The 24,003-nt window shown below is 50.4% G+C and overlaps 1 protein-coding gene across 1 annotated transcript in view; it reads right to left on the bottom strand.

The window, feature by feature from the left end:
- Positions 1-24,003, bottom strand: part of LOC122101345 (ephrin type-B receptor 1-like) — a gene marked incomplete at its 3' end in the record, with an annotated part of 112,981 nt that overhangs the window by 73,576 nt on the left and 15,402 nt on the right. The window lies entirely within an intron of this gene.

Here is a 24,003-nt window from a genome sequence, read left to right as displayed (position 1 = left end):
TGACGCGTGTGTATCCAGGCTCATACCCAAAAAATTTAGTGTAGCGTATGTGAACACATGCATGTGCGTAAGTACGTGTGTACACACACTTACACACACACACACACACCCCTCCAGTACATCAGATGGTTTCCTTCCCCCTCTCTACCCCTCACTTGACTCACTCTGACTGGTCTATTGAGCTTGAACTTTGGGCCTGGGCACCATCTGGTACTCTACCATGTGAGCCACACCAGCTCCACGTGTGGCTTTTGGGTAGTGGAGTTGAGAGTCTCACAGTTTTCTTGGACTGACTTCAAACTCGGCTCCTTGGATCTCAGGCTCCCGAGTAGCCTCGGACTGCCAGCATGAACCATTGGCGGCTGGCTACCAGGTAGAACAGAATTAGTTTTCACCTATGTTCCTACCATGTCCTTCTCCCCACAAAGAGAGGTGTAAATCACGCAACCCGGCTGCTGGGATGTATTGGAGGGTTGCAAGAGATCACGGAGGCAAAGCCCTCTGCACAGGGCAGGCACACAGAGCCAAGTACTTGGGTCGAGATGTGTCTGCTCCTGATGCCACAGTTTCTGGAGCTATGACCTCACAACAGAAACCCCACACACACACCCATGCTCTACCCCAAGCCTACCCTTCACTCCTGGATAGCACACATTACTTCTACCTCAGCTCCGCTTCCTCTCTATCCAAGTTTTCCAACTCTGGTCTTAAAAGCCAAACTGGCTGCACAGAGGCCTCCCGGGCCCAGGGTTCTCTATCACCAGACTCAAGCCTGCAGAAGGGAAAAAGCCTTCCTCACCCCCAGATCATTCCATGTGGCCTCCCAAGGTCCCCAGAGCTCTCCAAGTCTCTACACACACAGTTACCAACATCGATTCCCTAACTCCACAGAACAAAGTCCACAGCTTCTGAAACCGCTTTCTCCCTACATTTTTTTCTAAAAGAAAAATAATAAGATCATGAAAAGTCCCCCCCCCCCCACCAGAAAAAAAATCAATGCTGGCTTAAAAAAAAAAAAAAAAACACCACCAAAACTCCAAATCAATATGATGTGTCAAAGTCCTTATTGAGAGAGAGGTGGGGAAGGTCGGAAAGATAAGGAAAATCAAAAGGGAAGAGGGGAGGGAAAAGCAGAGAATCAGAGAGAAATGGTAGGGGCAAGGTGTGGGGGGAGAGCCCGGAAAGGAAAAAGGGAGATGAGCCGGAAGGTTCTGGCCTGTGGGCGAAGGGATCTTTGACCTCAGATCCAGAGATGGAAGCGTCTCGGGGTGTTCTGATCCTTTCCAAGACATTTGCCACCGTCGGGCGTGGGGTTTGTGGATTGTGGTGACAGATTCGCACCCAATGCTGAGCCCCCGCCATGTGTAAAGAGCACTCTCTGAAGACTGTCCCCTCCGGTCAAGTCACTGGTTCTACTGGCCTGCGGGTCATCCCTCCCGCCAACATCTTATTCTTCCCAGGCTGATCCCTGCAGGGATGATGCATGTACCTCTCTACTTGGGCCTTGAAGCCCAGGAACTGCAGAGCTTTTCCTGTAGGATTGAGTCATCTGGAAATGTTTCAGTCCTAGCTCTTCAACAACCCTCACCCTAACCTGCCAGCCCTGGGTAATTTAATCCTCTGCTAGGGCAAGTTGCAATTTTTTTTTTCGGTTGGTCGTGGGGCTTGAACTCTGGGCCTGGGCGCTGTCCCTCAAGCTCTTCAGCTCAAGGCCAGCGCTCTTACCACTTGAGCCACGGCGCCACTTCCGGTTTTTCCGGTGGTTCATTGGAGATAAGAATCTCGTGGACTTTCCCGCCCGGGCTGGCTTTGAACCATGATCCTCAGATCTCAGCCTCCTGAGTAGGTAGGATGACAGGCATGAGCCGCTGGTGCCCGGCAGTAACCCCTTTTATAAAGATCAGAATACAGCAGGGAAATGGGTTTCCTCTCCCGTACCTCCCCTTCCCACTGCCAGACTCACAACCAACTCCTCCATGACACAGAAGTATTATTTTTGTTATTGTATTATTATTATAATGCAGAGCTCGAGTTGGGAACCAAGGCCTTCAGCAGGCAAGGCAAGGACTGGTCTAGCAGGGAGCACTTTTAGACTGAGCCAGCCACTCACTTGGCCCTTTCTTCATTATAGGATGTCCTACTTTCCCAGCAAAAGGCCAAGACAGCCAGGGAACATGGCTTGAGCAAGGAGGCCCTCCGATGTGCGCCTGCTATGGATGAGCTGTAGACTGCCATGTCTGGGGTTCCTGGAGGAGGACGTGCTTCCCAACCCACGACATCTGGTAGACCAGTTCTCTGAACCAGACCCTGACACCTCCATCAGTAGACTGGGAAGTACGCAAGAAACCCACCTCGGCCGGACTCCTGAGCCAAACGAGGGCATGGTGGCGGGTAAAGTGAGGAGGGGCCCTGACCCCATCCCGTCCAGGCAAGGGCTCAGATTCACCTTTGGTGAGACACACTGATTGTGTCCTGGGATCCAGCCCTGCTGTCTGCAGGGCACTGTGCCACGTGGGCATAGATTTTATAAGGCTTTCCAGTCTCTCCTCACACCGCAACCTACACTATTTTTTTTTAAAGTGTGTGTGTGTTCAAAGCGTTTATTTGTTCACTGCAAACATTTAAATCATGCTGTAATTTCTGTAACCCTGCTTTGACACTGCCTCTTAAAACATATAGATATACACATATATATACACATATATATACACACACACATATATATATATATAATATGGCTGGGCGCTGGTGGCTCACACCTGTCATCCTAGCTACTGAGGAGGCTGAGATCTGAGGATCGTGGTTCAAGGCCAGCCTGGGCAGGAAAGTCCTTGAGACTCTTATCTTCAACGAATCACCAGAAAACTGGAAGTGGTGCTGAGACTCAAGTGGTAGAGCGCTCTCCTTGAGCTGAAGAGCTGAGGGACAGCGCCCAGGCCCAGAGTTCAAGCCCCACGATCAACATAAAATTAAACAAAACATATATGCGTATTCTCACAGAAAAAGGACCTGAAGGCTTGTCTGAAGGAGGAAAGGGGAAAGGGAGGAAGGGTGGGAGGTGGGAAGAGGGGCTGCTCCCAGGTGAGTCTCCACCCCCCCCCCCACGCATCCCCCAGAGGAGCCCAGGGAATGGGCCTGTCCAGGAAGACTGGTCGCAGCGGGGACAGGCAATGCTCATATGCGATTTCCTGTTTCTGATCTGTAATTAAAAGCTCTGTTTAAGCTGGTCACAGCCTCCCTCTGCTCCCCCCTCCCCCTTTTTTTTCCTCTTCAACAAAAAGACAAAGGAAGATGTTTCCATCAACTCTGCTGGGGGCTCCTTTCCCATGAACTATTACAAGTGTCGATAGGAGTCGTGAGGAGAGCCTCGTTTACGAGATATTCTTAGTTGACCCTCTCCTCGCTTTCACAGGTCTGATGACTTAAAACTGGCGCCTGCTTTCGCTCAACTGGAACGCATTTATCAGAAAGGGGGAGGGGGGGGATAATCGGCGGACCCTGTTAGGAAACAAGATGGGAAGGGAAGACGATCTAGTTTGCTTTTTCCAGGGGGAGGGAGAGGAAGGTAGAATGTGAGCTGACGCCAAGCAAGCAGGTCGGAGGGGCGTTGGCTGTTTCGACGGGGCTGAGGAGCTGGAGATGCAGAGGTAGGAAGCAGGTGGGAAACAGAGGTAGCAGCCCCCCCCCCCCCCCCGCCCCGCACCAATGAAGGAAAAGAATGAGCAACTACTTCAATCGCTTCCCACGAGCCCTCAGAGCCTCGACCAGCAAGCTGGAGCCTGGTAGACGCTGCTCAAGGTTTCTCCTACTCCCGTTCATGCCTCTGAACGCCAAAGGGACACTCGCTTTAAGAAGAAGCAGCGCGGGGCTGGGAAGGTGGCTCAGTGGTAGAGCGCTCGCCTTGCATGCACCAAGCCCTCAAGTGCCACAGACACAGAATAGGCCGGAAGGGGCGCTGTGGCTCAAGGGGTAGAGTAGCTAGCCTCGAGCAAAAAAAAGCTCGGGAACAGTGCCCAGGCCCCCTGAGTTCAAGCCCCAGGAATGGCGGGGGGAAAAAAAAAGAAACAGTGTGCTTGCAGTGCAAACACGGCCTGCAAAGCCTTTGCCCAGCCAGCCAGCTCCTCTTTGTACCATCCAGCCAGACTGGTGCCCTGGCTGTGCAGAAATCCCAGAGCAGGCCCTGGGCAGGGGGGAGAGGGAGAGGGACGGAGGGGCGGGTCATGTCCTGCCTCTCCTCCACACAGCGCTGGGAAAGGCTCAAGGAAGAGTGGAGCGACAGACGAGGAAGATGGGCCTTGGAGAAGGGCTGACCGCGGAGGAACAGACATGGCTGCGTTTGCAGAGAGCAGGGATCTGTGAGGTCCTCCGCCCCGGTTCACTTAATCCTCTTTCTTTTCTTTCAGGCCTCTCCTGATCTTTGGGGAGCAGGGGGGGAGGGTGGGGGCACCCGTTTCTCACATTCCCTGGACCACGCTTAAGCCTCATACCCAGGACTCTAGCACCATGAGCTGGTTGAAAGCTTCCATTCTAGCCGACTTTGCCACCTAAAAAAAAAAAAGCTCCCCCCCACTTCACGTCCTCCCCTCCCCCCCCCCCCCCCCGCTCCCCCCCCCTCCCAACTCCCCTCATCTCTCAATCACTTCTAACACCCAGGATTGAGGGCTGATTAGAAGTAAAGATCGTGTTCCCAGGGCATTAGAATACTTTTCTTTCTTTCAAGAGGCATGTAAGGGTGAGAAAAGGGATAAAGCTTCAGTGTCAAGGAACAAATACATGGGTGTGTGTGTGTGTGTGTGTGTGTGTGTGTGTGTGTGTGTGTGTGTGTGTGTGTGTGTGTGTGTGTGTGTGTGTGTGTGTGTGTGTGTGTGTGTGTGTGTGTGTGTGTGTGTGTGTGTGTGTGTGTGTGTGTGTTTAAGATGGAGAGGGAAAATGGTTTAATTACTTAAGTTCTTAATAGCCCCAAACAATGCGAGTGGGCCGGTGATACGGGAGGAGAGCCGAGGATCGCAGTGAGCCTGTTAACTTGGACAAACCTGTTTTGCCCCGATGAAGGCCGGGCTCGGGTCTCTCTCCCCTGGTTGCTGTCTACCTTGGGGCTGCCTGCCTTCTCCCTTTGCCACCATGTGGCCTAAGAGAGCTCTCTACAAATACTAAGCATTCAGGTTAACAGGCCAACTCTGTGTACACGCACACGCACACATATGCACACACACACACACATATGCACCATGCACACACACACACATGCACTATGCACACACACACACACACACACACACACACCTCTAACCATCCTCAGATCCCCTGTCTGAATGAGAGACTGCCCACCATGAAGGGATTAAAACACGCACACCGTGTTATATGAGTCACCGATGCCACGCAGAAAAATACAGCAGGGGCGGGCACTCGGGAGGGAGGTGGAGGGGCTGTGGAGGTAGGGAGCCGGTGGGGGCCTGGAGGAAGCGGAGAAGGCTCGGTCACAGTTAGAGCGTGACAGTTCTCTCGCGTCGGAACCACTGGCCGTCACGGGAGCCTCCCCCTCTGAACTTCACGCCTTCAACCCAAAGTTAACTCACCATGGATCAATAACCCTGCAGTCCCAGCTCCTTGGGAGGCAGAGACTGAGAGGAATCCCTGGGAAAAATAATAGTAATAATAATAACAATGCTCGTGAGACTCTATCTCATTCCATGGCTGGGTGAAGTGGTACATGCCTGTATCCCCAGCACTGAAGAGAAGGCCCAGGAGGAGGGTGGCAGCCACAGCCTGTGACAGGGGACTGGAAGCAAAAATGGGAGAGGACCTGTCTAGCAAGCACAGGCCCCGAGTTCAATCCTCGGTACCAAAACCAAAAGGGGGGAGGGAGGGAATGAAGAGCCATTGCATTCATAAACTGACGTCCTGAACGGAAATCCCTTTGTACCCTATTTAAAGATAATCAACACGGGTCATAGACTTGAACCTCATGTGCTATAAAACTGCTAGAACTGGGACTGTCAGAACTGGGTACTGGTGGCTCACGCCTGTCATCCTAGCTACTCAGGAGGCTGAGGTCTGAGGATCGCGGTTCAAAGCCAGCCTGGGCAGGAATGTCCATGAGAGTCTTGTCTCCCATAAACCACCCGAAAACCAGAGGTGGCGCTGTGTGGCTCAAGTGGTAGAGCGCTCGCCTTTGAGCTGAAGAGCTGAGAGACAGCGCCCAGGCCCAGAGTTCAAGACCCATGGCCGCCAAAAAAACAACAACAAACAAAAATTTAAAAGCTGTTAGGGAAAAAAAAAAAGCAGAAGAAAATCTTCGTGCCAGTGTTAAGCGAAAGGATTATTGGGCATGACCTGCGTCAACTGCCAAGAAAAATTAAATTTAAAAAAAAATGATAAAATGACAGAACATGAACTGAACCTCCCCCAAACTAGAAATGCTTTGGAAAAGGCATGAAGGAAGGGAGAGCAGAGACAGGCTAGAAGAGCGTGTTTGCAGATCCTCTTTTTTTTGGGGGGGGGGGGGGTGTCTGGTCGTGGGGCCTGAACTCTGGGCCTGGGCACTCTCCCTCAGCTCTTCAGCTCAAGGCTAGCGCTCTACCACTTGAGCCACAGCGCCATTTCCGGCTTTTTTCTTTTTGCTTATGTGGTGCTGAGGAATCGAACCCAGGGCCTCAGGCATGCAAGGCAAGTGCTCTACCACTGAGCCACCTTCCCAGCCCCTGCAGATCCTCTTCAACGATGTACCTGCTTCTCAGAACTCGGCCATGGGTGGGAAGATATGAGGGGGGACCTCGGGGCCCAAGGCTGGCAGTGGTGACACCTGACCTGTCACCCCAGCCCGGATGACAGAAGCAGGACAGAACAGCGGGGGGGGGGGGGGGGAGGCCCACAGTTCATGACGGCTCTGATCACCCAGAACCTTCTGTGAGCACGAAGCCACTCACAGAGCAAAGCTTTTGTCTTCACTCTGGCTGCTGCCTGCCCCCCCCCACAGTGCCCCTTCCTCGCCCCCTCCCCAACCACATATTCACCCGCACATCAGGGCTGCTGTGGGTGAACCCAACAAGATGGTGCCCAGGAGAAAAGCGTGGCCATGAATGAAGAGTGAGCTGGGAGCGTGGGGCTTCCTGGTGCCCTGGGTGTGGTGGGGTGGGGGTTAGGAAGGGAGGGACCGGGAGCCAGTCCAGCCTGGGAAATCCAGTCTCCCCAACTGGGATAGATGGGGGCCACGAAGCAGGGGGTTGGGGACGGCAGGGCAAGTAGAAAGAGCTCTGCCTCCCTCTCTTGCTTCTTCCCCTCTTGGGAGTGCTCTTTGGGCACTCTGAAGTGGCTCTGTGGTGAGCTTTGTGCCGCAGTCTCCCTCCTGCGGGGACCCTCCCTCCAGGGCAGCAAGGGGAGGGGAAGGGGGGCTCATTCCTATTCTCTTGGTCTAATTAGCAACCGCTTTACATTGCTTTTGTTTGGTGTGTGTGTGGTTTAAATTGGGGGGAGGGGAGGGATGCATGTCCAAAGGCCACAGCCAGGACTGGAGGGTGGACGGGAGGAAGTGGAGGTCTGGGTGAAAGGTGCAGGGCCCACGGGCTCCCACGAGCCCCTTCCCGCTCTGCTCGCTGCGGGCAAACAGCGCACAACGTCTGTGTAAGCAGTCCAAGGCGGGGGGCGGGGGGCACACATAGGGACGGGCAGGAGAGAGAAGCTGTCTGGGAGAGAGAGGCCCCCGCCAGAGCTCCCCTGGAAGCGGAGACCACCAACCTGGAATGCCACCCCCCCCTTCCCTCCGCCTCTGCCTTCCTTTCCAAAATCAGGAGGAAAAGGGGTATGTGGACATCCAAGCCCAGGTCTGTAGCTAATACATGGAGTATCAGCCCTCTGCATAGGGACCACATTAGAGTCAGTCTGCACACCACAGAAAAGAGCAGCGGGAAGACCGGTTCTCAAAGATACAATAGGCCCCCGAATCGTTGTTTCTTATCTGAGGAAATTGCTCTTTTTTTTTCCTTCCTTTTTTTGCTTCAGTACTGAGGCCTGAACACGTGCCTACCAGACCGGTGCTCTACCAGCTGAGCCATGCCTACCCCCAGCCCTTTCGGCTTTATTTGGGGGATAGGGTCTCACATTTTTGCCTGGGGGGGGATGCAGAGAGGCAAGGTGGATGGTCTCGAAGATGGATCTTCCCAATCTGCTGGGACTGCAGGCATGAGCCACCACACCTGGTATGGGAATTTATAGGTGAACAGATAATGAGGGTGGGTGGATAGAGATAGCCATGGGAGGGTTACCATTAACCGGAGAGGGGGTGTCTGGGTATGCAGAATCCAGTAATGGATAGCTTTGCCTATGGGTTCTGAACTAGTAGCTGGAACAAAGTACTAAAGAAGTTAGAGGAAGCCGGGTGCCAGGGGCTCACGCCTATAATCCTAAGTGACTCAGGGAGCTGAGAGCTAAGGATCATGGTTCGAAGCCACCCTAGGTAAGAAAGTCCGTGCGACCCAAATTTATCCAAGAAACACTACTTTCCCTCAAATCCCATATAAATCCCAAGACATTAATTGTTGGGGATTTTAACACACCACTCTCCCCACTAGATAGATCAACTCGGCAAAAACTCAACAGAGAAACCACAGATCTAAACAGCTGCATAGATCAACTAGATTTAACAGATATCTACCGAATATTTCACCCAGCAGCATCAGAATACACGTTTTTCTCAGCAGCACATGGAACATTTTCCAAAATAGACCACATTTTAGGCCCCAAAGCAGACTTGTTTAAATTCAGAAACATTGAAGTTATACCTTGCATTCTCTCTGACCACAAGGGAATACAATTAGAACTCAACACCAAAAGCCAACAAAGAAAGTCCGGTATCACATGGAGACTGAACAACACACTGCTGAATCACGAGTGGGTCATGGAAGAGATTAGAAAGGAAATTCAAATGTTCATGCTATTCAACAAAAATGAACACACAAATTACCAGCTCCTCTGGGACACAGCAAAGGCAGTACTCAGAGGCAAGTTTATAGCTTTGAGCTCCTACATCAACAAATTGGAGAGATCTGAAACCAACAATTTAGTGACACATCTAAACCTCCTTGAAAAAGAGCAGCAAGATAAACCCCAATCCAGTAGACGGAAAGAAATAATTAAAATTAAATCAGAATTAAATGAATTAGAATCCAAAAAAACTATAGAAAGAATCAACAAAACAAAGAGTTGGTTCTTCGAAAAAATTAACAAAATTGACAGACCCTTAGCAAATCTTATCAAAAAAAGAAGAGAACACACCCAAATAAATAAACTCAGAGATGAGAATGGAAACATCACCACAGAAACAACCAAGATTCAGAACATTATAAGGGAATACTTCTCAAAACTTTATGCTAATAAGTTTGAGAACTTGACAGAAATGGACCTTTTCCTAGCAAATATTGACATGCCAAAACTAAACCAAGATGAGTTAAACCAGCTTAACAGGCCCATATCAAGCATTGAAATAGAAACAGCAATAAGAGACCTTCCAGCCAAGAAAAGTCCAGGACCAGATGGTTTTACAGCAGAATTCTACAAGGCCTTCAAAGCAGAGTTCACACCAATACTCCTCCAACTCTTCAATGAAATTGAAAGAGAAAGTTCACTACCGAACACATTCTATGAAGCCATCATAACCCTCATAACCAGGCAGGGACTCATCAAAGAAAGAACTATAGACCCATTTCTTTGATGAACATTCATACAAAACTTCTCAACAAAATTTTGGCCAACCGACTTCAACAATTCATCCAAAAAATCATACACCACGATCAAACAGGATTCATTTCAGAGATGCAAAGCTGGTTCAATATACGCAAATCAATTAATATTATTCATCACATCAACAGGATCAAGAGTAAGAACCACATGGTTATCTCAATAGATGCAGAAAAAGCATTCGACAAGATCCAACACCCCTTTATGATGAAGGTTTTGGAAAAATTAGGAATCCATGGAACATTCCTCAATACAATAAAGGCTGTATATGACAAACCTACAGCCAGCATTATACTTAATGGTGAAAAACTAAAGCCATTTCCTCTTAACTCAGGAACAAGACAAGGATGTCCACTCTCTCCACTTCTCTTCAATCTAGTATTAGAATGTCTAGCTACAGCAATAAGACAAGACGCAGACATAAAGGGGATCCAAATAGGGAAAGAAGAAATAAAACTCTCCCTCTTTGCAGACGACATGATCTTGTATTTAAAGAATCCCATAGACTCCACTCCCAAATTACTCAAGCTGATTCAAAACTTTGGCAAAGTAGCAGGGTATAAAATTAACCCCCCAAAATCAATGGCTTTCCTGTATGCCAACAATGAGAAAAGTGTGGATGAAATTAGGAAAGCAACTCCATTTGTAATAGCCCCACAAAAAATAAAATACCTAGGAATTAACTTAACCAAAGAAGTGAAGGATCTCTATGATGAAAACTTCAAAATCTTGAAAAAGGAAATCAACACAGAACATAAAAAATGGCAAAACCTCCCATGCTCCTGGATTGGAAAGATTAACATCGTGAAAATGGCAATACTTCCCAAGGCTATCTACAAATTCAACACGATACCTATCAAAATTCCAACCTCATTCTTCAAGGAAATAGAAGAGGCAATCCAAAAATTCATATGGAACAATAAAAGACCCCAAATAGCAAAAACGCTCCTCAACGGAAAGAACGCTGCTGGAGGAATATCGATACCAAATTTCAAACTCTACTATAAAGCCATAGTAATCAAAACAGCTTGGTATTGGCATAAGAACAGACCTCAGGACCAATGGAATAGAATTGAAAACCCAGAAATGAACCTACAGACCTATAGCCATCTAATCTTCGATACGGGAGCTAAAACAATAGAATGGAAGAAAGACAGCCTCTTCAGTAAATGGTGCTGGCAAAATTGGTTAACTACTTGTAGAAAACTAAAGCTAAATCCTTATATATCACTCTGCACCAGAATCAACTCCAAATGGATCAAAGACCTCGAAGTCAAAGCAGACACTCTGAAAACATTACAGGATGGAATAGGAGAAACCCTAGGTCTCCTTGGCTCAGGCCAAAATTTTCTGAATAGAGACCCGGAAACACAACAAATCAAAGAAAGGTTGGACAAATGGGATTGCATAAAGTTGTAGAGCTTCTGCATGGCAAAGGACATAGCTAGCAAGATCAATAGAAAGCCCACAGATTGGGAGAAGATCTTCACTAGCCATATAACCGACAAGGGTCTCATATCTAAAATATACTTGGAACTCACAAAATTAAATCCAACAACAAATCCTCAAAGAAACAACTGCCCAATAAATAAGTGGGCTAAAGACTTAAAGAGAAACTTCTCTGAGGAAGAAAGAAGGATGGCCAATAGACACATGAAGAAATGCTCAACATCCCTAGCCATAAAAGAAATGCAAATCAAAACAACATTGAGATACCACCTCACCCCAGTTAGAACGGCAAAAATCAAGAACTCTAACAACAACAGATGCTGGAGGGGATGTGGACAGAAGGGAACCTTACTTCATTGTTGGTGGGAATGTAAACTTGTTCAACCACTTTGGAAAGCAGTATGGAGGTTCCTCAAAAGACTTCACATAGAACTCCCCTATGACCCAGCAATCCCACTTTTGGGCATTTACCCAAATGTTTACAAACAAGACCACACTAAAGCTACCAGCACAACTATGTTTATTGCAGCCTTATTTACCATAGCTAAGATATGGAGCCAACCCAGATGCCCCTCAGTAGATGAATGGATCAAGAAAATGTGGTATATATACACAATGGAATTCTATGCCTCCATCAGAAAGAATGACATTGCCCCATTTGTTAGGAAATGGAAAAACTTGGAAAAAATTCTATTAAGTGAAGTAAGCCAGGCCCAAAGAAACATAGGTCCCATGGTTTCCCTTATTTGCAATATCTAGTATATGTATGAGTCAAGCGGAAAAGGTCAGATAATGTGATGTTAGGAAAATGAACCCTTAGATATGTATTTTAATGTTTTTTTCTTTCATGCATGTGTTTCTAACGCATTTATAAGATTAGTTCTTTGTTGCTTTGTATGTCCCTCCTCCACAGTATAACCCCTGCTTTCACTATATTTGATGTCAGTATAACTTGTGGAGGAGATGGGGAAAAACAAGTCGTTTAAGGATACAGGTGGACCTGTTGCAACAATGAGAAGTACAAGTTGTCATGTCCAAAACGAGCTTTACAACGTCGATGGGGGGGGGGGGGTAAACAAAGGAGGAGGCTGCAATGCTTGGTAAGAAATGTATGCATTATCCTGCCCATGTAATTGTAACCCCTCTGTACAGTATGTTCACAAATAAAATTAAATTAAAAAAAAAAAAGAAAGTCCGTGCGATTCTAACCAATGAAAGGCCAGAGAGCTATTGCTCAAGTGGTAGAGCACCATCCTTGAGCAAAATAAGCCAAGTAAGAGTGTGAGACCCTTAGTTCGAGACCTTGTACTGGAACAAAATAAAAGAGGGAAAGAGAGAAGGAAAGACTGCTCAGAAATCAAAGATGGAGTCAAAGAAGGTGAGGGAACACCGGGAGCCAGTGGCTCATGCCTGTCATCCTAGCTACTCAGGAGGCTGAGATCTGAGGATCACGGTTCAAAGCCAGCCTGGGCAGGAAAGCCCGTGAGACTCTGATCTCCCATGAATCACCAGAAAACTGGAAGTGGCGCTGTGGCTCAAGCAGTAGAGTGCTCGCCTTGAGCTGAAGAGCTGAGGGACAGCACCCAGGCCCAGAGTTCAAGCCCCAGGACCGACAAAAAACAAAACACTATTGCAATATTTTAGCTGATTTTAGCGATGAGCACTGCTTTCCTGTATGTTTACTCTAGGAAGATTTGGTAAATTTAAGCTGCATTTTACATCTCCTAGAAATTTTCTTTTTTAACTACAACGAGTGGAAATAGACATCCACGGGTGAAATGCTTTTCCTCTTCTCTTTCCTTTTGAATTACTCTACAGAAAAGACAGGCAAGAGCATGGGGGGGGGGGGGGGGTGGCGGGGAAGAGAAGAAAACAAGAGAAAGCAGCGGAGACAAATTTGGCCAAAAGATGCAGAGGAGAAAAGCGACCAGAGCCCGTAAAAAAAAGAAAACGTCCCAGTCACAGCCCCTCCACGCCCCCCCCCCCCAACTCAGATCCCCGTGGGCCTGTGTGTGCGTGGCAGACATCGAAGGCAAATCCTGAAACCGTCTAATTCCTACAGCAGGCGGGGCTGGTCTGGGTTTTTTTTATTTTTTTGCCAAGTTGGCGAGTTCTCGCATATTCCACACACAACCTCGGCGCAACGCCCTGCCCGTCTCCCTCGCCACCGGCAGGCTGTCTGGCGTATCCCACTGGAAACACGCCACCCGGCGCCGAGCCTACCATGCCTTCTCTGTCAGGCTGATCCCCAGCTTTTCACGCGAGCGGTTCCGGACGTATGGGCTGGCGACGGCTCTGCCGTCTGTGGGCTGGCCGTGTTGGTGTGCGACGCGGCGCTGTATCGGACAACAGACAGACGAGGCCTCCCTCGATCGCTGGTGAACGGGATCCCCTCCGTCCCTTCCCTCCCCACCTCCCCCAACCTGGCTCTGCCATCAACGCCTCCCTCGTCACCTCCACAAGTGTCTGCCTGGTGCCTCATTCCGGCCTGGACGCTACAGAAGTCTTGCTACTACTCGACGTGTTCCCCCCGCCCCGTGGTAGCTCACAGTCTCCTTCCAACAATTTCATCTTCAGCGAGGGTCTGCTTTGCTTTGCTTTCACTGCAGACTGAAAGGTCTTTACGCCCTGTGATCTGGCCATGTCACTTTTTGGGCCTCTATGCAGAAGATTGCAAGTCAGGATGAAACACACGTGCACACCCGTGTGCAACACGGCGCAGGGATGCAAACAGCCCGGATACCCACAGGGGATGAGTGCATGGAGAAAGCCTGACCTGCTGCCAGCTAACAGGCGGCTCACATCTGTAGATGCTAGCTCCTCGAGACTGACATCTGAGGCTTGAGGTTCAAAGCCAGCCCAGGCAGTAAAGTCTGTGAGACTCTTAACTCCAATAAGCACCAAAAAAAAAAGCACTAGACATGGAACTATGGCTCAAGTGGTGGAGCATTAGCCTTAAGCAAGAAGAGAGAGCTTTAGATGCTGGTGCTGGTAGCTCACACGTGTCATTCTAGCTACTCAGGAGGCTGAGATCTGAGGATCAAGGTTCAAAGCCAGACTGGGCAGGAAAGACCCTGAGACTCATCTCCAGTAAAACACCAGGAAACCAGAAATGGTGCTGTGGCTTAAGTGGTAGAGCACTAGCCTTGAGCTGAAGAGCTGAGGGACAGAGCCCAGGCCCTGAGTTCAAGCCCCAGGACCAGGGCACAAAACAAGTATGATATGTAAGTATACATATATAAATACACATACATACAATACACACATACATATATATATACATACATACACACACAACGGAATCAGTGAAATTTTACTCATCTGTCAGAAAGAATAGTATGTCATTCGCAGGGAAACATATGGACCTAGACAAAATTATGTCAAGGGAAATTAAGTCAGGCTCAGAGAGACCAAGGAGTTATGTTTCCTCTCATATGTGGAAGTTAAACTTGAATTTATAGAGAGAGAAAACAGGTACAGGGCCAAACCATACATACACAAACCAATTGACTACAGTGTGGTCTATGTCAGGGAGGGAGGGGGGGATGGGGGGGAGGAAGGGTGGGGAATAGAGTCATGATGCCCAGTGTATGCTGGAGAGGAGGGGGAGGGCGTTGGGAGAGTCAGGGCGTGGAAGGGAGCGAAGAGCGGATCAAGATTCATTGTACTCATTAAATGACACGGTGAATTGAAAGCCCTTTATAGAACTACTTGAAGATCATTTAAAAATTTTAATTCAAGTTTTACAAAACGGCTCAATAAATAAAGAGGAGAGCCGGGCGCCGGTGGCTCACACCTGTCATCCTAGCTACTCAGGAGGCTGAGATCGGAGGATCGCGGTTCAAAGCCAGCCTGGGCAGGAAAGTCTGTGAGACTCATCTCCAATAAAACCACCAGAAAACCAGAAGTGGTGCTATGGCTCAAGGGGTAGGGCGCTGGCCTTGAGCTGAAGAGCTGAGGGACAGCGCCCAGGCCCAGAGTTCAAGCCCCACGATGGACAAAAAATAAAGAGAGTTAAGCTGGATAGTTAACACGCTCTTTGCACGTCCTGGTTTCGTTCCTAGCCCACTTCAGCTGAACTTTCACCGATGGCGTTGTTCCAAATGTGGGTCAAACTCCGGTGGAATTTCTTTGGCACTTCAAGTGAAAACTCTTCTCTCCCAACCCAACTAAGACCCCCGAGACTGCCCCCCCCCATTATAATCCACCACATCCATCTTGGGGTAAATCCTGGCTCTCCTGCTTGGGAGGAGCAGAGAACCGGACCCCCTGGTGACGGGCTGTGTCTGGAGCCTGTGACTCTGGGGGAAACGTGATCTTTCCTGTCCGTCTCTGGCTGAGGAAAAGAGGATGAGGGATCTGTGCCTCACCGAGCTCTTGTCGGGAGGTAAGAGAGAACCCAGACATAAGAATTTGTCAGGGCACCCGGGCACACAGTAAGTGCTTGATAAATGACAGCCAAGGTAGGTGAGCGTTTCTGTACAAGATCAAAGCCAGCACATGCACACATGTACACATGTATACACACACACACACACACACGGAAAAAAAGAAAAGTTTGCTCCGTGTTCAAGTTGTGGGATGGGGGGCGGGGGCACGCCAGCTGCTCTCCTAATTCCAGGAAAAGGAGGCAAGTCGGAACGGGCTCTCAAACAGCAGTCCTGCGCGTGTTACCTTCCTGGCTTCTGGCTGCCGTGTGTCTATGCCAGGTTTGTAGCTCATTATTTTATTATTTTCCTTTAAAGGGACTCATTCTTTTTTTTGGGGGGGGGGGTCGGTTGTAGGGCCTGAACTCTGGGCCTGGGCGCTGTCCCTCAGCTCTTCAGCTCGAGGCGAGCGCTCTACCACTTGAGCCACAGCGTCACTTCCGGCTTTTTTCTTTTTGCTTATGTGGTGCTGAGGAATCGAACCCAGGGCCTCAGGCATGCAAGGCAAGCGCTCTACCACTGAGCCACCTTCCCAGCCCAAGGGACTCATTCTTATCCTGAACACAATCACTTTAAAAAGAAGAGTGCTGAAAGAAGGGAGAGAGGGAGGGAGGGAGGGAGGGAGGGAGGGAGGGATGAGGGGGGAAGGGCAGGGAAAGGAGGGGAGGGAGGGGAGAAGAGGGGAAGGGAGAAGAAAGGAGGGGAGAAGAAGGGGAAGGGAGGGGAGAAGAGAGAAGGGGAGAGGAAGAAGAGGGAGAGGAGGGGAGACAAGGAGAAAGGAAGGGGAGGAAAAGGGAGGGGAGGGGAGGAAAAGAGAGGAGAGGGGAGTCAAGGGGGAAGGAAGGGAGGGGAGGGGAGAGGAGGGAAAGGGAAGAAAAGGGAGGGGAGAGGAAGGGAGGGGAGGGGAGGAAAAGGAAGGGGAGAGGAGGGAAGGAAGGGGAAGAGAAGAGAGGAGAAGGGAGGGGAGGGGAGGGGAAGAGCAGAGGAGGGGAGAGGAGGGGAGGAGAGGGGAGGACAAGGGAGGGGAGGAAAGGGGAAGGGACATCTTAGTTGCCTCCACCTGCCTGAAGACAGTTCCCCTCCCAGGGTCAGGACAACACCAAAATAGGGAGGCGGCCGGTCTCAAAATGCCAGGCTGGCTGTCCATGGCTCCTGCCCGCCTTGAATGAATCCTAGCACCCCAGGAGGCGGAGATCCACGAGATCACACTTCAACGCCAGCACAGGTAGCAAAGACCAACAACAGATCCTACCTCCAAAAGCAGCCCACAAGGGAAAAACAACACCAAGCCAGACACGGTTCCAGTGGTAGAGCGCCAGCCCAGCAAGGCTAGCGAATGCAAGACCCTGAATTCAAATCCCGATATACAGGATTTGAAAAAACAATAGAAACAGCCATAGCACAGAGAGGGAGTGAGACAAAGCAGGTGGGCCACATCCACGGGGGGGGGGGGGGATCCCCCAGGTAGGAGCATTTATGGAATCCTAACACTATTCCACATCCCTCACGGCCGGACAAATGCCAACCGAAGCTGGAGGAGTCTTTCACCTATCGGATTGGAGGAGATTTTTAAAAAATGATTGCTTACTTGAGCCTCTTGGCAAGGGCTTGGGGACACGGGGGGCCCCACCCAGCTTTGGCAGGGGCGCAGATGGGTAGAAAACTACTTTTATTATGGAAGACGATCTGGGGCTCTCTGTCGACATTAAACACGTCTACGCTCCGATTCGGCCGTTTTGCGGGGTCCTCGGGTCGGAGCACAACGTGCTTTGGCGTAAATATTACGCACCCTGCGTAAATATTCACCCGGTAAATTAATGGATGGCTTTCTCACACGCTCACCTACATGTAAGGGAGAGAGCGGGGAGGGAGACAGGGAGACAGAGAGAGAGAGCGCACAAGAGAGAGACCGACCGGCCTTCATGTGGCAGAACGTCGTTCAGAGAGAGCCAGAGCTGGGAACACAATCTAAATGCAGATAAATGAAGGGTGAGTTGGGGGAGTCGGATGCGATAAAACAGCCGCAGGAAAGGACTACCCACAGCTATACGGGACGCACCGTCCCGGGTCGAGTGGGAAGGGGGTCTGGGGAAAAGCTAAGGCCAAACCCCCTTGGGGAGGGTGGGATTAGGGTGGGCTGACATCCTGAGTGGACAAATGTAATGGCCCCTTCTCTGCAGAAGTGTGTATATACATATATATGTATATGTATATATATACAATATATATGCAATATATGTAACGTTATATATATTATATATAATGTATCTACTCTACGTGTTGTGTTATATATGTAATATATATATCTACTGTTACAAATGTGATATTACATATGTAATCTATCTACTATACATGTTACACATGTGCTATGCTACATATGTAATATATGTAATCTATCTACTACACATGTTACGTGTGATGCTATATATGTAATATATCTACTATATGTGATATACATAATACATGTAATATATCTACTATGTGTTATATGTGTGACATGTTATATATATGTGATATGTCTACTATACATGTTATATGTGATGTTATATATGTAATATACATCTACTGTATGTGATATGTGTAATATATGTAATATACCTACTATACATGTTATATGTGATGTTATATATAATATATATCTATGATGTATTACGTGATATATGTAATATATGTAATGCCTGTAATATATCTACTATATGTGTTCTATGTGATGTATGTAATATATGTATGTTACATATGTAATATACGTGTATATACGCAACACTGGAGGTGTCCAGGTAAGATTCTCAGCCTTCTGGATGCTTCTTGGACTCTAACTCAGGCCCTGTCAGTCGGCCCTGGAAATGGAGCGAGGAGCATGGGTTCAACTGCCTCAGCAGGTAGCCGGTTCTCAGGCGTTTGGCTCAACCAACAGGAGAGAGACAGGACTTCCAAAAGCAGAGCGCACCTGTCCCTCAGCAAAGGCCGAGATCCCCCCCCGCCCCCCCCACCGGCCCACCCAGTGTCTCCGGTACAAAAGCCTTGCTAGCGCGGTGAAGACTTGCTCCCCGTGTGTGCGGCGTGTCCCTTCTCCACTTGTGACAGCTGCAGAGCGAGCTCTGTCAACACGGAAGCCAGCAGCCAAGAGCAGGGAGCACAGAGCCAGCCGGGGCTACCAGCGCGAAACCCAGGGCCCCGGGGCGGAGGCAGCAAGCTTAGACTTCTTGTTCCCCCCTCCCCCATCTGGGTGATCCGGAGCGGAAAGCAGTGATTTCTCCTCCACCAGAGGAAGTCTGCGCCCCGGAGGCCGTTAGCGTTTTGTAGGGAGAGATTGCCGGGGAGGTAAATGGGGGGGGGGGCCGGGAAGGTGAGCAATGGTCCAGTGCTCACGGTATGAAAGCATCTCTCCCAAATCCAGGTGATGGTGAGGGGTCCTGAAAGGGTTAACAGCCAGTTAAAGAGGCAATTCCACACCTCACCCCATCCAGGGGAGGAAGGCAGGGTGCAGAGGGCAGAGCCTGCTCTTCTGCCCTGGGAGGTGGCAGGAGGCGACCCTCGCCTTCAACTTGAACTCCCCGCCCACGCCTCGAACCTGAACTTCCCACCTCTGGAACAGTGAGCAGTCAAGCTCTGCCCAGTCTCTCCCCTAAGAAAAGCGTTTGTGAGGGGACAGCTGAACTTCCTGAAAACACACGCTGTGCTTTTTTTTTTTTTTTTTTGGTTATTGTCGGTGGTGGAGCTTGAACTCTGGGCCTGGGCGCTGTCCCTCAGCTCTTCGGCTCAAGGCGAGCGCTCTACCACTTGAGCCACACAGCGCCACTTCCGGTTTTCTGGCGGTTCCTTGGAGATCAGAGTCTCACGGGGGACTTTCCTGCCCGGGCTGGCTTTGGACCACGATCCTCAGATCTCAGCCTCCTGAGTAGCTAGGATGAACAGGCATGAGCCATCGGCGCCCGGCTCCAAACATGTAGTTTTTAGGATGGTTGAGTCTCGAGAGGAGAGGCCTCTGTGCTGTCTAATCCTGGGCTCAAGAATAACCAGCCGGGGATCTGTACACACACACTAGTGCACGGAAAGGCTTCCTGGCCTGCCCCGTTAGCACCAGTAAGACGAGATGCAAGCCCATCCCCGCACCACTCCCTGGACCTGTTCATAGATCCTTCTCCACAGAACGGATGACGCTGGGGTCAGCTGACGACACACCTCAAGGCCCTTCCCCTCCCACCATGATGCGGATTAATTAAGTCAGGGGTGAGCGGGCTGTATCAAGTCTCGGCAGCTACACACCCCGCCCCCGTGACGTGGAAAGAGTCCGCACGGCTTTGGTCAGCACCAGAAATGGCGGTGGGTGGTTCAGGCACAGAGAACCAAATGATCGAGACCCCAGGAAAAAAAAAAAAACCCTCTTCTTACAATCACCACCAGCGCCCAGCCCGCCAGGGGGGGGAGTGGGGGGGATGGGGGGGGCACTGCGGAAGGAACAGCCTTCCAGCTCTGCGTGCTGTTGTTCGAGTCTGGTGTCACAGCCCATTACATCCAGCCAATTACATCGGATTCTTCTCTGGAGGGAGCTGGACGGGGCCGCCACGGGGCGCGGGGGTAGGCCTGAGAGGTTTCTAAATGAAGTAGGCCTACTGGGAAATCCTATTACGAAGCTCATCTTACACGGCTACTGGTGTTAATGGCCTTGGTGGCTCTCGTTTCCCTGGGCAAAGCCGGTCTCCCCGGGGGGTTTGTGGGGAGGCCGTGGTGGTTGTGGGCTATAGCTCCCACCCATCAGCCGGCTGTGGCTGCTGCCGGGTGATCGCAGTGCCCTGACTCGTGCCCACGTGTGAATACACAGATGCGTGCGTGCGTGGACACACGCGTGTGGGTGCATGTTCCCTCACACATCCCCCTTCTCTTTCAACACCTCAAGATAAGGAGAGCAGGGAGTCCCAGAGCTGGGAGCGGCACCCCTCGGGGAGATGGAAATAAACCCTGAAAGCCTCTTTTTTTTTTTTTTTCTCTTGGCCAAGAGCAGCTAAATTAGACACATTTGCTTTCCCCTCCACCATCGAATCCTGCAGATGCGTGCATCTCAACTCCCCCAAGCTTACAAAGTGGACTTGTCTCAGTGGTTCGACAGAGACGCAGAAACTGTTGGAAGGGTCAAAATGTCCCTTGGGTTTCCTGGGCGTGAAGGAATTTATATGGAGGTAGAAAATCACCAAGGTGGAATGGGGGAGGGCGAGGGAGGGCAAAAAAAAAAGTGTCCTCACGTGGGGAAGAGAAAGCAACCATGTAAGGAAAAGAAGTCCCCCGTGGCTCACGCTTGTCATCCTAGCTACTCAGGAGGCTGAGATCGGAGGATCGCAGTTCAAAGCCAGCCCGGGCACAAAAGTCCCTGAGACTCTGATCTCCAGTAAACCACTCAAGAAAGCCGGAAGTGGCGCTGTGGCTCAAGTGGTAGAGCGCTCGCCTTGAGCTGAAGAGCTGAGGGACAGCGCCCAAGCCCAGAGTTCAGGCCCCACGACCGACCAAAAACCAAAAAAAAAGTGGAAAAAAACGATATAATGACATGCAACCAGAAACAGAAAGGACATTTTTTTCCTTGCCACTGTAAGAGTCAACTCATGTGAAGTCCCAGATGCAAATACCCAGAAAAGAAAAATGTTATCAGATGGAAGTACGAACTATCCAGGCAGCCAACCTCCCAGAACAGCAAATTTCAGGCTACGTGGGGAGAGAGGGAGAGAGGAGGAGAGGGAAGTTTTGTTAAAGATGTTTACTGTTTCTCCTCTGCCAAGTTTCTGGAATCCACTATTTTTTCTCCCTAATTTTGGCCTTGTGATGGCTGAGTGTTCTCAGGAAACCGTCCCCAGAACCGCTCTGAAAACTTCTCAGCGCCTACCTGCCAGCACAGTCCAGCACACAAAGTGGGTTGACAACCTTATTTTTTCGGCAGTTGTGGGGCTTGAACTCTGGGCCCGGGCGCTGTCCCTCAGCTCTTCAGCTCAAGGCGAGCGCTCTACCGCTTGAGCTACAGCGCCACTTCCGGTTTTCTGAGTGGTTGATTCTCAGGGTGTCACGGACTTCCCTGCCCCGGGCTGGCTTTGAACCGCCATCCTCAGATCCCGGCCTCCCGAGTAGCTAGGATGACGCATGAGCCATGGGCGCAGCCTCGAGAACCTTCTCGAGGATCGGCCACCAGTCTCTCACCCCATCACCAGAGAGCGTGGGGAGTCCAGAGCGGTCCCTTAGGAGTCTTGGGGCAGTGAAGTCCATCTGAACCGCCAAGGGACCAGATGCCGACAGTACTGAAGACAGAGCATCCGTGGGATGTGACATGACGTTCTTACGTCAAAAGAACAGGGAGTTACCTCCACCTTCCCAGGGTTCTCAGCTCAGCTACAGAACATGGGGCCAAAGAACACGGCGTCTGGCTGCCCGGCCCCACCCCCCAGCCCTGAGAGATGCCAGACATCGACCACGGCAGGGTGAGGGTACCCCGAGCCCCTCATTACCTCCACCCTTCGACAAGCCCAGCGTGCAAGGTTCCGTCAGAGATGAGAAACACCCACCAAAAACCAGGACAGGAAGGAGGGAAAGAAACGACCTGGATTTACAAAATCTGTCCCCACGAGCCCTTCTAGGACAATCATGGCGGCGGGGCGTGGGGGTGACTGACAAACAGCGTGGACAGTCGAACACGTACCCCCACACCCCACCAAAGCAAAAAAAAAACAACAACCAGAACAGCTCCAATTAATTCAAAGAAATGAGAGCCTGTTCCCAGAGTCCCAATTAAATCAGAACCAATCCGTGCTTCCTCCAGCTCCTGCCATGAGTTTGTGGGTAGTGTTGTTTTTTTTTTTGGGGGGGGGAGGAAGGTTTGCATGGAAAATAATGAGAACTACGAGAGGACCCCGGCCAGCAAGTACAGCGTGGGAGTCCTTGGAAACCACCCGTGCATGGATTCAGCTGCTGCACCCCTGTCTTTAAGGACTAAGCCTGGCATCCTGGCCTCCACTCAGACCCCAAGAATGCTAATAAAGGCAGCCTCCTCCATCCCCCCCCCCACACACACACATACCCTTGGCCTCTCCCCCCGCCCCCAGGAGTGCCAACCCAGGAACCAGGCTGGGCTGGTTTCTAAACTGTCTCTGTTGATTCATGACTGGTTCTGGCCGTCTCTCCCCTCTGTTTCCACGCCATCCATCATGGGTACCAGAACCAAGAAATCCAATAAAGAGACAAAGGCGCAGCTCGGTGCTCCCAGCAGGCTTCTGAAAAGCTTGTGTGAGGGACCCAGCCCGGGCAATTAGCTCAGTTCATGGGATTGTACAGCCTGTGGCCGATAGTGATCCCGTGCCAAGCACTTGGCTGGCAAGGATTTGGGGAGCAAGGTAAAACGGGGCGTTGGTTGGGGGGGGGGGGAGTTTAACAGGCATGAGCCGGTCGAGTGCTCAGGCAGAGTGTGTGTGTGTGGGGGGGGGGGGGGGTGGTTCCAATGGGATCGTAAGATTGAATGGGGTAATACAGTCCCCAGACCCCCAAAGGGCTGAGAATACCCCACGGTCAAGGTCGCCATTTTGGAAATTGTCCTCTTAAAAACAATCAGAACCTCCGAAGGTAGGGGGGGAAAAAAAAGATGTCATCATGCAGACCCGTGAACTCTTCGCCAATCCCGGACGGCCCCGGGCCCAGAATTCTGTTAACTTGAGCCAGACGGGAGTTGTGAGGCTTCCAGACCCTTCCATCCAACTCCCGAAGCAGAATGAGTCCCCCGCATTTTTATGCGGATCGGAGGGGAGTGGGGAGGAGCGCGCAGTGCCCGCGCACCCCCAGAGAACCCCGTCACTCTGCGGCGTCCTTCAACTCCGCCTACCCCCACCCCCGTCCCAGCCGCCTCATCTCCTTCCAAGGCCTGGCACTCGGCCCCCGGGAAAGACAGCCAAGCCCGAGGACTTCGAGTTAATGAGCTACATGGGTTCAATACCAAGTTCACCGCTGTGGGGGCTGCATTGAAATGAACTAAAATATTTTCCAAGTTCAGTCACTTCCCAATTACCTTTGGAGTGAATTGTCTATGGGCGATCCAAACACTCCATTCTCCCCAGAGCTTGAGACCGATACAGGATACGTGTGTGTGTGTGTGTATGTGTGTGCCAGACAGACACAGAGAAGGTGTGTGTTCCCAAATTAAAAAGAATCATCATCTGCTGCATTATTTTCCACGGTTCAGAATTCTCTCCCATCTCTACTTCCCAGCGTCAACACAGAAGAGCTAGGCTGGACACATCGGGGAACTCATCGAGTCTAGCAGTGAGGATAGAAAATTCTCCGGGGCTTGCGAAGAAACCCTGAGGTTCTTTTTGTTCTATCTTGGAATGACCCAGAGCAAAAACTAGGGAAAGTCCCAAAGTAGGAAGGA

Source organism: Dipodomys spectabilis, unplaced genomic scaffold, assembly GCF_019054845.1.
Source record: "Dipodomys spectabilis isolate Male_0828 unplaced genomic scaffold, ASM1905484v1 ptg000656l, whole genome shotgun sequence".
NCBI classification, from domain to species: domain Eukaryota; kingdom Metazoa; phylum Chordata; class Mammalia; order Rodentia; family Heteromyidae; genus Dipodomys; species Dipodomys spectabilis.
Note: the sequence above shows the minus strand (reverse complement) of the source record. Positions and strands in the feature narration are given on the sequence as shown.